This window comes from Anabrus simplex, chromosome 9 (assembly GCF_040414725.1).
Source record: "Anabrus simplex isolate iqAnaSimp1 chromosome 9, ASM4041472v1, whole genome shotgun sequence".
In the NCBI taxonomy this organism is placed as follows: Eukaryota; Metazoa; Arthropoda; class Insecta; order Orthoptera; family Tettigoniidae; genus Anabrus; species Anabrus simplex.
In genome coordinates, this window is record NC_090273.1 from 79492502 (window position 1) to 79510598 (window position 18097).

The 18097-nt window shown below is 37.9% G+C and overlaps 1 protein-coding gene across 3 annotated transcripts in view; it reads right to left on the reverse strand.

The window, feature by feature from the left end:
- The window catches only part of Pgm2a (phosphoglucomutase 2), a 192279-nt gene that overhangs the window by 90647 nt on the left and 83535 nt on the right, over positions 1-18097 (reverse strand). The window lies entirely within an intron of this gene.

Sequence of the window (18097 nt, forward strand, 5' to 3'; positions counted from 1 at the left end):
ACTATCATGTCTATTTCATTTCTTATTTTTCCAGTAATATGAAACCTGTTAAAAAAATAACCAAACTTTAAAAAATAACTTTTAAAGGGCTAACCTATAGCCTTTATCTCTTTCAAAGCAGCCTCCCCTCCTCTACAATGTTCCTAAATGTCATTTCCACTAGTGGAAGCAGTCCTGGAAGTCAACTGGGGGATCGTGCACAGTTCAACCTAGGATTTCAGTTTGATATATTCTGCTAACTGAAATAGTTTTGCTTTAAAGTAACTTTCAGATTGGAGAATAGAAAAGAGTTTGCCAGGGCTAATTCACATGAGTAAGGTATGTGGAAGAATAACTGTCTTCGTGTCATCAAAAATTCATAAATCAACAGCAAAGCGTAAAATGGTATGCCCTCATTGTTGAGGCTTCAGGAGTAATTTCTCCACAAGTCTGGTCTTTTTCTCTTGATATTTTATCTCAAAACTCTCAAGACTTCAAGATAATAATGGTTCACCAAATGACTCCTGGTAGGAGTTCATGGTACACTAGAGCATTGTTGTCAAAAAGACCTTCAACAACAATTTCAAGTTCGAACTGACCTGTCTTAAAGATATTTTTCCACACCACTGCATGTCCCCATCATCATTTTCCGCAGTCTGAAGCAGAAGTGAATGTTGATAAGCTGCTCATAATATTCAGACCCCTTGACAAATGTAACACATACTCAACATACTTGCAAACTAACAGCTGCTGAGTGATAACTGTTTCAGAAATACGCAGCAATGGCTAGTTACTTATGAAGGATATAATTATACAGATCCACTAACAGAAAACCATTAAGATTTCATATTCACATGGTATTTTAAAAGTTTGGTTACATTCTGAAAAGGCTTCATATATCCGCATTAGTTTACAATCCATCCATCTGCCCATCTATGCTGATTGGAAGAATCCTGTTCTGAATGGCTTCACACAGCCCACACATAGAGCAATGTTGATTTTGTGGGGACAGGGTGTCATTCTTAATGACTTTGCAGTAAAAAGAGTAATTGTAAATACTACTGCATATTGTGCCACAGTGGATCATTACAGAACCATAACCTATATTATATACAAGAGAAAATCAAAAAGTAATTGAGTACACATTTATGCAAAACAGAAATGAATTCACAAAATCTGAAATATACATTTGGAGGTACACGTATTTTGCCATCTTTCCATGAGACTGCAGGTGTGTACAACTCGCATACGCCAAGAGGCAGTTACTTCAAAATTGCAGCTATACTGTGGATTGTGCTGTTTCTCTTAAGATGTTCTACATCAGGTAATTGCAGTTCCTCACGTTTTACACAGTGTCCAAAGGAGTCTCAGTCTTGTACATCTCCATGAGGAACTTTATACCATACTTTACGTGATAGGAAATAAGTGTAAGGTCTGTGGAAGTAATCTACATCCCAAAACCGTGTATACCTTCACACGCTATTTAAAATGGACTTGGAAGTAAAGGTCAAAGAGGAACCATGTTCACAACCTTTCTATCATTTATAAATATTTAACCACAAAATGTGGTATTGTAAGTACTGACTAGGTTAACATTAAATGTATATTTTGTAAATTGTATGTATCACTACTGTCAATACGGACCAAAAATGAGATTAATGACTTGTAATACTAGAGATGTTCGACAAAGTTGAGCTACAGAGTGTGATTCGGTTTCTGTGGTCTAAGGGACAGAAATCACTTGATCTATTGTGAACCCCGTTTTTGATGGCCTCATATATCCCACACAGAGACCAACATTGATGCAGTGGAGGCAAGATTTTGTGATAAAATGTGCAACTGTAAATGCTACCGGATGTTGTGCCAAACTAGATCATTACACATCCAGCCAAACGATTAATGGGAATAAAAAAATTGGTGTAACGGTAGGATAAATGTATTATATAAAGGTGAATGTGTACTGTTGTGCCTCGAACTTACCTTATGTACCGGCCCTTCGTATCACACTACCATTCACCGGCCTTGTTCTCCGCCATTTTGAACGATCAGTTGACTCTCCCGCTCACCTGACGTCGCTCTAATGTCTCACACATTCTTGAATGAACTGTCGATCATATAAATACGCCTCACCTTGCCCAGCTGGGCAGGCTGAACAAGAGGCCGTTCCCCCACTGGATGTGCGAGCACACCACACTGGACAGAGCTGGTTCTCTAGTCCCTTCAACTGTTGCTGTTTTGGTTTCAGGAGAGACATAGACAACAAGCCATGTAAAATATAGTCGCATTCATCTTGCTAAGTAATGACGGAGTTGAAAGAGTCACGCAATTACATGGCACTAAAATTCATTTGTGTTTTTGGCTAATGATCCTTGATGCAACCTGGGACTTATACTCTTTACCGTATTTTGAACTACTTCACTCTTCAAGCAAATTCAATCTTCATGTGTCTACTGTTACTCCTGTTAGAACCTTTTGGCGTCAGTTGTGTCTCTGGGTTTCCTCATTCCCGTCCCCTCTCCACCCCTCATCTTGTTTGGAATTTTGTACGATTGTATGGTATTAGGTATTAAAATTCAGGACTGACTTGTAAAGAACTTAACTGCTGTTTTGATCAATCTCACTGTTGATTCTGTTGAATTGGGTTACTTATTCAGTTAAATTTATGACATTTGTTAATGATTTGGCATAAGTGTTTGTACATCTAAGGATCTGGATTAACTATATAAAGTATTTATAGTAAACACACTTTATATCACTTTCAATATTTGTCTCAGTTGTCTATCAAATTATATTTGTTATGCTTTGTACCCACCGGTCAGTTGTGTACACATACGTATATCTATTCTAGTAAAAGGTGGTTGTTAACATTATCAAAATTATCTTTTCGTTTCATTGTATATCTTGTTACCATCCCCTACATCCCGGATCCCTCTGGGCTATATTCCACTGCGCACAAACGTGTTTAGTTATTATTGTTGTTGTTGTTATTATTATTATCAGTAATATTGATGTTAAACCTGTACTCTGTCTTTGAACCGTAGCCTCGGCCTAACAAACTGTCACCACATGCTGGCAGAGTACTGTAATAACCTAGTCACAGTTGACACCAACATACTAACAGTTCATAACAACATAATAGCAGAAAAAAACATAACAAATAGATGCGATGTGGAAAAGTAGAATAATGTTCGACCATTCTAATGTATATTTCAGTTTCTGTGAATACATTTCCATTTGCTGTAAAAAAATAATCTATAACTGTGAGTTCTTTAGTCTGTCGAAAAATAATTCATGATCAAATATATTTACAAAATACAGTACCTGAAAGAGAAAACATCAAATAACAGATCATACCTGATAAAGATTAATATATATGAACAAACAAACCCCATGGGCCTTGGTCTACTAAGCACCGCCGCTCAGCGCAAAGGCCTAAAGATTACGAGGTTATCTCTTTTCAGATAAATCTGTTATTTAATGTTTTCCCTTTCAGGTATTTTGTAAATTAATTTTATCCTGAATTAATTTTTCAACAGACTGAAGAACCTCACAATTGCAGATTAACTCAAAAGATAACCTAAGAGAATTGGTTTCCACTATAAAAATAAAAGTAAAAATGTACTCAATTACTTTTTGATTTTCCTTTGTATGTAATCACTGATCCGTGGTCTAGGCCTGCCTCTTACCTGGAGGCCCTGGGTTCAATTCCCAGTCAGGTCAGGGATTTTTACCTGGATCTGAGGGCTGGTTCAAAGTCCACTCAGCCTGAATGATTACAATGGAGGAGCTATCTGACAGTGAGATAGTGGCCCCAGTCTGGAAAGCCAAGAATAAAGGTCAAGAGGCTTTGTCTTGCAGACCTAGCACACCTTGTAAGTTGCAAGCCTTCGGGCTGAGCAGCGGTCGCTCGATAGGCCAAGGCCCATGAGGGTTGTAGCACCATGGGGTTTGTTTGTTCATATATAATTATCTTCATCTCTGTACTTTTTTTAGTCAGATATCACTGTTCATTGAAGTACGACTTATTGAGCAATTGAAAGTTGTTACTACTTACGAGGGAAGTACCCCAGCTCGAACGGCTAAAACCGACTGGAAGTGTGGTTAACGTACGAAGATATGTCAGTTCTACTACCCATCAAGAACATTTATCTGTAAAACCCCGCATTCGTGTATAATCAATGTTTGGAAGTTACGGCGTACAAAGATTGCAGAAACACAATTCGCAGCAGAAACTACCATGCAACAGGCACTTCGGACCATTATAGTAACAAGAAACAGATGTGGTGCAGTACCATCTGGCAAAAGGTTGAACACGTGCTTGCAACAAGTACTCTTAACACATGCAGTACCGTGTTGACATAGTCATCTTTCCCACAATAGAAGATACTGTGTTGTCCTTTATTCGACGTCGAAGTATAAATGTGGAGTTTCAATGAAGTGATTAAAACACAGCGGAATGGAACAGTATGCACACTTAACGAGGGCAACATGTAGACAAACTACATTATTTACAATGTTCCCGCATTGCAATAGTCCAAACTCAAATGCCACGGTGATCACATTATCAAACGAAGCAATAGGAACATCCATATCATAACCTGCTCCTTGCCACGCATATGTTAACATAGGTCTGTATATTCACAATTAAGTATTTATTTATTTTCCACCTAGTCGATACAATGTGTATCTCTCACCAACATGTTCAGCAAAGACCAAATTAAAGAAGCTCTTCATATGTGCTTTAGTCTTTTTTCCACTTTTATTCACTTCAACATGGATGATCCGTGGACACATTGCTGTCAGTTTCTTTGCAACCTGTGGACCAAACGTTCCATCCTTTCCCTGCAGACATATGTAAAGCTTGTTCGTTAATTTCCCATTCATGGACACAGCCACATCAATTGTGTAACTATGCGCAGAACTATGCACAGACTGTACCAGACCGATGGTTGATTTTCCCCTCTGTTTGAAAGTGTTGCAGAAGACGTTAGTTCATAAAAAATTTGACTGTGATCACTATACCATCCGCATTCCTTCATTATATTCCCGTCTTGAATGAACATGTTCACATCTGCCACAAATGTTTCTGCTGTTTGTATAATAACATGCTCTTCTTCAATCTCTGCGAGCCATGAACATAGTGATATGTCTGGACGAAATATTATATTCGTCTTTGAAGGCCCTAACAAAATGCAATGAAGCTTTAAAATTGTCCCAAAAAAACTGCTCTAGCGGCCTCCAGAGCCCACACTTGAATGTGCCAGTAGTGGACCACTGATCCATTATCTCTAGCTCTGTGAAATTCTGCTTTTACAGACTCTTTTAAAGCCTTCAATTTTAATGTTTTGTTTCCCTTGAACAGACCTGGGTCTTGCCTTTTTCAGCTATAACGCTTCATTAGTTTCTGATACGAATTGTAACCGCGATTATAATAATCCTCATAAATGATGTCCAATGTTCGGTCACCAATACTCCATATCACACTTGTTCGTACACTTTTTTGGGGTGAAGGAACCAAATCACTGTCACGTGTAGTTCCTTCCGTTGCTGGATTGTCGGTACGGTTGGAACCCTCATACTCATGTGCTGCTTCTTCTATGCCATCCGCCTCACAGTCACCATTACTCTCCAATGTGTCGGTATGTACTTCTGTTACAGATCCATTGTATTTTTGCGCTATGATATCATATAACATGCATGCAAATGGCCCATCCTCCACTCCACTTACATCTTCACTATCCAGTGTGTAGCGTCGGCATACCTTTTCGCGCAGCAACTTCACAACATTCACAGGGTTGATTGGCTTCCAGCTACTCATGTCAGACATTTGTGTGTGCACTATACTACAGCACACTGCAACTGACTAACAGGCAGTGCGTGTACAGCTTCAATGCAGCGCGGCCTGTACGCTGACTGTCAGAAGGCGCTGGCGACCGAACACGTACGTTTACAGATGAATGGCCTTGATAGCTATTGACATAGGTACAACTGCATACTTTAAGTCCACTTTCTGTCGGTTTTAGCTGTTCGAGCCGGGGTACTTCCCTCGTTAGTGTGCCTGCATTATTTTCAAGCTCCTTCAAGAAATTATGGAATGACAAAAATCAGAGATTTGTGCAACTGTTCAACCTGTTGTATTGTGATTAGGACAAGAAAACATTTAATGGTCTTTACAAGGAACCCAAGGTAGTAAAATTATTGAAGTTAGGAAGACTAAGATAGGCATAACATGTTCTGAAATTTGAGAATAAATATCCCTTTAAAAATATTTTGTCCATCTGTCTCTGTCTCATCAATCCAAGGACTGGTTTGATACAGCCCACTATGTAAGAGGTAAAATAATAATAATATGTAAGAGGTAAGGGTAAAGGTGTATTCTGCCCGAAGGAAGGTCCGAACCTCCGCAGAGGTGAGCCGGAGTTTACGTATGGTAGGGTGGCCAGTTCCTTTCCGCTTCTCCATTCCCTTACCCCCCAGCAACAGCGCTTGGCAACCCATCCAAATCTTGACCACGCCCAATGTTAATTTCGGAGATTTCACGGGATCCGGTGGATCAACACGGCTACAGCCATTGGCACCCACCATGTAACTCTATCCTATTCTAACTCATCATATTTACATAAATATTTCACCTTATTCTACTCAAGTCCATTTGCCATATTGAAGTATTGGTCTCCATATACCATTACTATCCCCCAAACTTCCCTCCAATACTAGAAGTCTTTCTATAGTCCCTTCCATGTAAGCTTATACACTAAGGGAACAACCTTACGCTTTCTCCCCTGTTAATACTGAATGTAGTGATTTATAGTAATTTTCTAACTGTTGGGTTTGATTCAGTGTCACTAATCATACAGTTCAGGGTCGCTACTTGCTGATATAACGTCTTACAGTTGCTGTCAATCTTGCAGGTTGGCACTTCGTAGTAATGATTTTTTCGTGACCTGTGAGATTATAAGTACCGATATGTACTACCACTGCTGTATTGTGAAAATCACTAGTGCTACATTTGCGGAAGCAAATAAAGCATTTTTTTTTTTCTGTATGATTGTAAATCTCTTTAGGTAATACTAGGTTAGGTAATACTAGGTAAGTAGAGTTGTGGCATGTTCAAATAATGCATTTAATAAAGTAGTTGGTGTTAAATTATGAACGCAACATTTTATTAATACGGTCTTATTTCATCCATTTTATATATATAGAATTCAACTAGGATGTATAGAAAACAAGAAAAATATGTAAGAACTCCTCCAAAAAGGAAAGCAACGTTACCTCCTTTATAAAGATCAGTTCAGTTGCATTGGAAAGAAATTTCGTTATCAACATAACCTAACCTTGTCTTGTCACGACTTTGGTATGGTTTGCAGACTTAGCCTTTGTGTATTTTTATTGACTTATGGCATATGTACATTGCTTGTGTGTATTATTACAGCATGGTTTCACTTCAGTCTGACAAGTAATAGCAAATTTCAAAAAAGGAGATGAATTTATTCATATAAGGGAAACACCGAAGACTACGGTTATAGTAATGCGTGTATCAAAGTAAAGGCAGAAATATATAACATCAAATTCAGTGAGGGTGAGAGAGAGTTTATTTCCATAATTCTTCACTGAGCTTGAAAACCAAATTCATTATGAATATCTTGATTGATCATTTTACTTTGGTAAGAGAACCTCCATTATTGATACATTGAGGTTAGTTTGTTGATATTTATGTACCGTGATTTTAATAAGTAACTTGTCAAGTTGGTAGCATGAGCCATTAAAGAAAAAGAATAGGGTGGCCATATTTGTATTTTAGAGCATAGCCTTACGTTCCGAGTACTATACATATGGCTTGATATGCTAATTGTTCGTTCCTTTCCATTGCTTGTATTGACCTGTAGGGTTCCTTTTCTCCTTTTGTTTCTATCCTGTTTTCCTAGTCTGTTACCACCTGTATTCATCTTTATATTTACTGTCATTTCCCTCTTGCTATTTTTATCCAGCTTTCCTTTAATTCCACACTTCCCACATGAAGACTGAAGATCTGTCAAGATGGGCCCCTCACTGCGTATTGATTACAATGGAGGAGCTATCTGACATTGAGATAGTGGCCCCAGTCTGGAAAGCCAAGAATAAAGGTCAAGAGGCTTTGTCTTGCAGACACTGGGAACCAGAAAGTTAGCTCGTCATGGGCTGAAAAGAAATAGATGTAGAAAAATTGGGACCAATGAGAACCTATCTATCTCAAGATGGCAATAGGAGTAGGATATGTGCCAACACCAGGTTTCACCCTCTCCCTACCTCACTGTCGTCATTATCTCACACCTAGATGCGCAGGTTGCCAGTCGAATAGAAAAACTTGTACCAGGAAAGCTGAACGTGCCCTTGGACACTCCCGGTATTAAAAACCATACGCTAAATAAAATAATAAGTGTACGAAGATTTGAATGCTGACCTTGTCCTTTTGTATTTTCATGTTTGTCCTTGTCTCCCTTCCTGTTTTTTTCCTACTTGTTTTATGTCACACCAACACAAACTACTCTTACAGTGATGATAGGATAGGACAGGGCTAGGACCAGGAAGGAAGCAACCATGTCCTTGAATGAAGTACAGCTCCAACATTTGCTTGGTGTGAAAATGGGAAGCCAAGGAAAACCATCTTCAGGGCTGTCATCTCCCAAACTGTGCATCCAACTCACTCAGTTCTCCTTTTCTATTGCTTCTGTTGTAAACAAGGTTGGGTTTACAAAAACACAACTTCTTTATTTGCTTCACATGTAAAATTACAATATTTACACTAACAAAACTGAAAGTTATCTCGAAGCAAAATGAACTATGAATTTGGAGAAAGAGTCTGTCTTTTGTACACTATATACACGTTGGAGTATTCACATTCACTACTATCTCGGAAAGATAGTCCTTGTGACATGAAAAGTTCTTGATAGTCGAAAACTATCTGAAGCACTGACGTAAATATCTCAGAGAATCCTTCCTTGTTGAAGTGTCTGGGTTCATTAACGTAAGTTCAATGACTGAAGAGTTCCTACTTAGCGAAACTAAGTTGATAATGGGAGCTTGCATTAGCTAGGGAATGATAGTGGCATATAATGGTAAGACTGGACATGGACAGTGGAACAAGCAAGAGGAGCGGTGACCCGAGGTGAGACCTCTTACTGCCAGAAATTCAGTCCACCTGGCCGAAGCACATTTTCAAGAGGAGTAGCCTCCATGCTCGACGTAGGGTGTATTCTGGAGCTGGACACCGGGGTCAGTGGGCCTGGACAGGCTAGGAGCTCCTTTTTATAGCACACACAACGTTCCAGGCACGCGCACTGAGGGCTGCGCGTCGAGGCTCAAAGAATAACACACTGGCATGCGTGTAGCTGGCTGGCGGATCGAGAAGGGCGCGACGGACATACAACAGCTTCTTCATCCAATTTTATGAATATCACGAAGAGTTAAATTCTCATTACTTGATTATGTACCATCATTATTTTCTCACCAGTTCAGATACTACCAGGTGTATGCATAAGTTTTTGCCAGTTTTGATGGTAAAGAAAACGTAATTTTCAAGAGAAATTCATTTTTTGTTTATTCAAAATATTGGCCATCAGCTTCTACACATTCCATCCACCTTTCAGGTAAGCTATGATTACCATGCCAGAAAAGTGGCTTCTCTTTTGAGGCAAACCATTCGTCGAGCCATTTTCCAAACTTCCTCAAGATTGGTAAGTTATGAATACCATACCAGAAAAACTGCTTGTCTTTTATAGCAAACCATTCATCAAGCCATTTTCTGACTTCCTCAAAATTGTTGAAGTGATGCTCTGTGAGTGAGTACCCCACTGATGTGAAGAGGTGATAGTCAGATGGTGCCAGGTCGGGGCAGTACGGCAGGTGCAGAAGGATGTCCCATCTAAGCGATTTCAAGGTGTCTTTCACTGGCTTTGCTGTGTGAGGCGGCCCATTGTCGTGTAACAAAATCACTATGCCATGTCTTCTGGCCCATTCTGGTCGTCTTTCGATCAATGTGTGATATAAATTAATCATTTGTTGGCGATAGCGTTGTGCATTAACGGTTTTTCCAAGCTTCAAGAGTTCATAATACACAATACCGCTCTGGTCCCACCAGACACAAAGCATGGTCTTCTTGCTGAAGCAATTTGGCCTTGATGTTGAAGGACCGGCTTCGCCAGATGACAGCCATGATTTTCTCCGCTTTGGGTTTTCAAAATAAATCCATTTTTTCATCATCCGTCGTAATTCAGTACAGAAATGATTTTCTTTTGTGGTGTTTGAAGCACCATTTCACAAGTGACTTTGTGACTTTCCATTTGCCATTCATTCAAATTGTGTGGGATCCATTACAGAGTTTATTGATCTTCCCCATTGCTCGTAAATGTCTGCTGATTGTTTCTTGTGACACATTTAATTCTTGTGCCAACTGCTGTTGAGTTCAAGTTGAGTCATCATCCAGTAATGCCTGCAATTGCTTGTCACATTGCTCACATTGAAACCACCATGTTTAAATTGTCGAAACCAAGTCTCACATGTTTTAATCGAAGGAGCGTGTTCACCATATGTTTCTACCAGCAAACAACAACTTTTCACAGCCATTTCTTTTTAATTAACACTAGGATTACCAAACATTCCTTCTACCTACTTTTACCAAAGCAGTCATTTTGACCGATAGTAAGTAGCATATGTTAATTTCTTGAAGATATTGGTGCCAGAAAAGGGTTGAAATTGAGTACAAAAACATCATAGAGCCTATTTATTTTAATTACGATCATGTAGGACTGGTAAACATTATTGTGAATGAATGAATAAATAAATACACTACTAAGGCAGAATATTTTTCTTATACACTTTAGCTTACATTATATACATACCTGAATGAATGTCACTTTCTGCTTTTCAATTTATTTGTCGCACCGTACACGCACATTTTGCTTACCACAGACCAGTTTTCTATACACTGCACACCTTTCCTTTGTTTTGTTCCTTTTGCATACTGCGACCTGACACTGTCTGCAATGTGAACTTTCTTCAGAGGCCTCGTTGTTGCAGCTAACAACGATGATGGTGTTGACAGGCCTACTAATCCAAGAATACTCATAAGGATGTGCTAGATCAGTTACCAGCTGTCTCAGGAATACCCTTCTCGGTATATGCTTGCTGGCTGTTGCCTTATACAATGCATAAGCATTTATACCAGCGCGATCTGGTATGTTGAAGAAGACATGCACTGGCCATCACCAACTCATCGATTTTACCATGTACTTACGGTCCATTTGATCTACTATGTCAACACCAAATTTGGTAGAATTATAGAAAGAGACTGTTTCAGAATTTTCTTCGGATGCTGTTCGTTGATAGTTACATCAGTATGTAATGTACTGAGAATGAGGACATTCTTGCTCTTTTTACCTTGGTAGGACATGAGAGTTGCATCCTCATTTTTGTACACTACTGTGCTGTAGTTGGGTCACTGCTGGTCTTCACAGAAGGAGGAACTTCTCTCCTACTAAGGGTCAGTGTGCCTACGATACCTGTGTTCTTTTTCTTCAATGATTTTGCTAGTTTCAGTGAAGTGAAGAAGTTATCACACGTAATACTCCTTCCCTGATTGATGAAAGGCTCAGCAAGATGCAATACTACATGTTCACTAAGAGTCCAATTTGTAGGTCCCATTTCATCTTTCCCAAAATAGGGAAAACCGTTTACGACATTGACAGCCAACCAAAATTTAATAGCAAAGATGTCTAGTTTATTGACCACATATTGCATAAATGGGCTTCTAGTTTTCGATGGAAAGAGCTATTCATCTACAGTAATGTTCTCACCTGGTCTGTAGTAAATAGTACAATTAGATATAAATTTGTCCCACACAACGGATACAAGCGCAAATCCATCAGTTTTCAGGCGATCCCTGCAGGTAGATTTTTCATCGAATCAAAGTAACCTTATGATTTCCAGGAAATGGTTTTGTGTCACAGTTTGGGAGAAATTTGCGGGATCCTACTTCTGTGACCACAGATCGACAATATTCGTGTCAGCACCGAAAGTTCTGCATGCGTATAAAAGACCAATGAAAGCATCCAAATCTTCCAAAGAAAGTGTCCATTCAGGACTGTTCAGAACTCTGCAGGGTCTAACCTCAGTACATCGTTCGTGGTGGTGTAGCATGGATTCAACAATGAAAAAGACGCCAAGCAGTAGTGAGATAAGTTTTTTCAATGTGGTGTTTTGCATGTCCTGTGGGACCTGGGATTTTCCTGAGTATATTTTTCTGTCCTCGATGGCCTCTCAGTTTTTGTAGATCAACGCGAGTCCACACTGTTCCATCCAAAGCAACATCTTCCTCGCCAAATGCCACGTGCTGACTGTGCCCATATGTTGACTTCCCACAGCGTACGCTCGGCCTTTTGCAGTTGACATCGTGCTCTTTGTTAGTGATTTCATTATCTGCCTAAATGTTTCCTTCAACTGCAAAATATAAAACAAAACTTACTTACACTGTGCGCAGAATTACATAAATACCAAATGACTAATGTCAAATAGGCTTACCTTTGTCGTCAGTTCTTTTGCTGGTGTGCGTGTGCCACCATTTGCCGGTAATTTCCTAATCCTTGAGATCAAAGGCTGCAGTGTACTTTCATTTTCACATCGCAATTTTACAGGATCAAAGCAACTAGGATCACTATCCGAACTATTTCCATTTTCCATGTCTTCGCAATTATCGAGGTCTAAATCATTTCCAGCTTCATTGCTCGACTGCGATGGGGAAATATTAGGTAAATGGTTCAGAATTTCGGCATCCACCACCAGACTATGCAAGAAAATGTTTCTTCAGAGTAATTACAAACAATTGGGAAATCTAGTTTGAATGTTCGTAACGAGTGAACACGACAATTGACTGCTCATTATGATTGCACACCTTTCATTACGGAACAAATACTGACTATATTTTCCTGTCAGTGTACTTGAATCATTGTTTGAAAATAGCCAATAGCTGCCCCATTGATGCACAACAATACATTCTATTCAATACTAAGGTAATAAAATATACAGTTACAGCCTGTTAGAATGATATCTCACTCTAAAGAGTGCCACAAAAGTCTGATATATAGCTACTACAGTAGCGGTCAAAATGACCGTCCGGTAAAAGTAGATATATGGCCTCATTGCATCAACTAGAAATGAGTTACAGGTATTTGAAGCTATATGCTGAAAAGTTCACTTAAAAACATTAAAATCTGCCAAACGATTTATATGTCCTAACCGCATAATGAGAGTGATAGAGAAAACAGAACTGAAAACTGTAATCTTGACCGCTGCGGTAGACCTAGTGTTAAATAAGCAATACATGTCGCAAATGTTCTTTTTCAGGCACAAACATCGACATGATTACTGAACGATACAACACAGACGCTAGTGTTTGGCGGACTCAACTTGTGTGTGTTGGTAGGTTAATGTCAGATGAACAAACTGCCGTATGTGTCAAATTCATATGCTGCGTACTGTTCACTGGCACCATCTCTTAGTGAAACCAGAAAAGACTTATGCATACAACTGGTATGACTACATAGGTTATCAGAAAGACTGCACACACATAAAGAACACAGTACTGTTGACCGATATATACCAAGCCACATATGTGAACCAAGAGCATAATAATTTTTTCATACTCCGGTTATTTCTGAGATCACTTTAACAATTCTAGATCATTTGTCTACAATTTGAATTTCGGATGCCCTTACCTGTATAATAATAACCATATAGCCTTATACGTTGAAGGTTAGGTCAAATGTTCCACCTTTACAATACTAAGATTCTTTATTAACTAAATATTTACATGATTTTTAATTATATCGGGACATGTTTCGTCTACCTTGTAGACATCATCAGCCATAAAAACTTTTGAGAAAAAGCTACAAGGACAAGGACAAAGTAACACATTAAAATAATTCGGGTAACCGAATATGTCATTTAAAATGGTGAAGAATTCAGAACTGTTTTGAGCACAGCACTTAAGAATATCGTTGACATTAAAATTAAAATTGTCCACATGGGATGATACAGTAAAAACTTGCGTTAAAATTCTTCTTTTTTGTGTGATGTGTTAATATATAATATTCTGTTATGTCGTGAAGGCTTGATAATGAATTGCACAATGTTCATTCCAATAGGATAATAACGATGTATAAGAAATACAGCGAGCATATGTTAAAGCCGTCTTATTGGTGTAGTATTGGCATTTCCTGTTGAGAAGTTAGGTGGAAAATTTGAACGTGATGAGGTAATGTGGAATGTGCAGTAGAGGGCCCTAGAATAAGAAAGATAGCTGTTGTTAGTGTTAAAATAGGCAAGTTTTTGTGTCTTGAGATGTAAAGTAATGAAAATGAGAAGTGCGGCACATCTGATTACTTACGTTCTCGCCTGTCTGACAGCGACTAGTTCAGTGTGGAAGCCTGTGGTTGACTGAGAGCGAACTATGGAGGTCGTGTGTGAAGGGAGCCGCCATGAGGTGAAATTAGGGGAAGGTTAGGATCAGTAGGCGGGAAGCCGTCACATGGAAGCTTGTTATTGGATTTGTTAAAGTAAGAACTATTGAGCAATGCCTCAAAAATTACGTTCGCAGTTTCGGAAATTTCATTTAAATTGTGAAAAGGATTGCATTTATGATCTATATTAATATAGATGTTTTCTAAAACATTGAGTAAAGTGCTTTTATTATGAAAATAAAGAATTTTTAAGTCCTGTTCTATGGAAGTGAAGGAATGATTGGATTCTGTCATGTGAGTACTCATGGCGGAGTACCTTCTATGTTTAGCGGCATTGATATGTTCCTTATATCTAACTGAAAAGCCTCTTCCGGTTTGCCCAATGTAGCTCGCGGAACATTGGTTACACTTTAACTTATAAATGCCTGACCTATTATATTTATTCGTAGTGTTGTTAATTTTATGTTGGTTGTAAAAAAGATTAGTATTATTGTTGACTGTTTTAAAAGCAATGTTGATCTTATGTTTCTTGAGGGTGTTGGTGATATCATAAATCTTACTATTTGTATAAGTGAAAGTGGCATATTTGTCTGTTTTTCTTTTTGTTTCTCTAAGTAAAGTTGAACTGGATTTGTTAGTAACTTTATTGATTATCCTGTCAATGAAATCTACAGCTCCTTTATTTCCCAAACAAGCCATAGACTCGTTAAAAAAGAAGATTAACGAAAATGATCTAATAGTTACGAAAGCGGACGAAGGCAATGCCACAGTTATTATGAACAAAGAAACTTACGTGCAAAAAACTGAAACCTTCTTTTCTGATAACTCTTTTAAACTGATAAAAAAAGATCCTACTAACAATATCCAAAAAAACTTAAAACAATTATTGAAACAAACGTCCTTTATTCTTACTGAACATGGTTCTCAAAAACTCATTAATATGAATCCCAGTATCCCCACAGCTAAAGCATTGCCTAAAGTCCACAAAATAGATATTCCCATAAGACCCATAGTTAACTACAGGAACAGCCCGACTTACAAAACTTCCAAATTTATTCATAATTTCTTGAAGAAATACTACAAATTTGAAAATCCCAACTCCATCAAGAATTCTATAGAATTTTGTAATTTGACAAAAAACCTAGAATTACAGCCGCAACAAAAAATGTACTCATTTGACATTAAAAACATGTATTCCAATATACCAGTCAAGAAAACTTTAAAGATCATCAAGGATAATTTTCTAAAACACAGAAAATTAAGCATACAAGAAATAGAAGAATTTTTAAATATTTTAGAATTTGTAACTTCCAACAACTATTTCACTTTTAATGGGAAAATTTATAAGCAGGATAGTCTTCCTATGGGCTCCCCGGCTTCAGGAATAATGGCAGAAATTTATTTAGACCACTTGGAAAATTCCAAAATTCTTAACAAAATTAAAGGTATCGTATTCTGGACACGCTTTGTTGATGATACATTTACTCTAATAGATCACAACGTCTCCAACGGTGATATCGTTCTTGAACAGTTGAATGCAGTTGATCCATGGATCAAGTTTACTTCCGAAGCGGAAGTCAATAATTCATTAAACTTCTTAGATGTCACTATTAACAATAGCTCCAACAAATTCTCTTATACCATATTTAGGAAGCCCACCCAAACTATTAATACTATTCGACAAGACTCAACGCATCCGGAATCTCAAAAAAGAGCAACATTTTATAGTTTAATCCACAGAGCTTTTCACGTCCCTTTATCAAATGCTAATCGTAAAAAAGAACTTGAATTTATCCGCTTAATAGCGAGTAAAAATGGTTTTAGCAGGCATTTCATTGACAGGATAATCAATAAAGTTACTAACAAATCCAGTTCAACTTTACTTAGAGAAACAAAAAGAAAAACAGACAAATATGCCACTTTCACTTATACAAATAGTAAGATTTATGATATCACCAACACCCTCAAGAAACATAAGATCAACATTGCTTTTAAAACAGTCAACAATAATACTAATCTTTTTTACAACCAACATAAAATTAACAACACTACGAATAAATATAATAGGTCAGGCGTTTATAAGTTAAAGTGTAACCAATGTTCCGCGAGCTACATTGGGCAAACCGGAAGAGGCTTTTCAGTTAGATATAAGGAACATATCAACGCCGCTAAACATAGAAGGTACTCCGCCATGAGTACTCACATGACAGAATCCAATCATTCCTTCACTTCCATAGAACAGGACTTAAAAATTCTTTATTTTCATAATAAAAGCACTTTACTCAATGTTTTAGAAAACATCTATATTAATATAGATCATAAATGCAATCCTTTTCACAATTTAAATGAAATTTCCGAAACTGCGAACGTAATTTTTGAGGCATTGCTCAATAGTTCTGACTTTAACAAATCCAATAACAAGCTTCCATGTGACGGCTTCCCGCCTACTGATCCTAACCTTCCCCTAATTTCCCCTCATGGCGGCTCCCTTCACACACGACCTCCATAGTTCGCTCTCAGTCAACCACAGGCTTCCACACTGAACTAGTCGCTGTCAGACAGGCGAGAACGTAAGTAATCAGATGTGCCGCACTTCTCATTTTCATTACTTTACATCTCAAGACACAAAAACTTGCCTATTTTAACACTAACAACAGCTATCTTTCTTATTCTAGGGCCCTCTACTGCACATTCCACATTACCTCATCACGTTCAAATTTTCCACCTAACTTCTCAACAGGAAATGCCAATACTACACCAATAAGACGGCTTTAACATATGCTCGCTGTATTTCTTATATATCGTTATTATCCTATTGGAATGAACATTGTGCAATTCATTATCAAGCCTTCACGACATAACAGAATATTATATATTAACACATCACACAAAAAAGAAGAATTTTAACGCAAGTTTTTACTGTATCATCCCATGTGGACAATTTTAATTTTAATGTCAACGATATTCTTAAGTGCTGTGCTCAAAACAGTTCTGAATTCTTCACCATTTTAAATGACATATTCGGTTACCCGAATTATTTTAATGTGTTACTTTGTCCTTGTCCTTGTAGCTTTTTCTCAAAAGTTTTTATGGCTGATGATGTCTACAAGGTAGACGAAACATGTCCCGATATAATTAAAAATCATGTAAATATTTAGTTAATAAAGAATCTTAGTATTGTAAAGGTGGAACATTTGACCTAACCTTCAACGTATACTCACGACAATACGGGCTTTATAATGAAGTTTATTTTATGTAACATATAGCCTTAGTTACTGTGAGGAGGCATTTCAGTCTACGGCTAATTGGGCTGCCTACATGTCAACCAGATAGCACAGGAACTGATTAGGAAGACTAAGGATAAACATCACAGGTGTCACCAGAGATCTTTTACATACTGTACCAACATAGTATGGCATGGAGTGCCAAATGGACTTTTATTTACCTTTCAAATATCTATCTCTGCTGCATTTGAACCCACAATCTTGGGATTTAGAGGCCGACACTCTAACATTGATCAACAAAGGTAGCACCTAACATATATATTATTGTTGATGACATGTTACAAATTTCTAGTGGCAAACTCGGCATCAAATATTAAGGCAGCTTTAGGAAAAGTTCAGTAG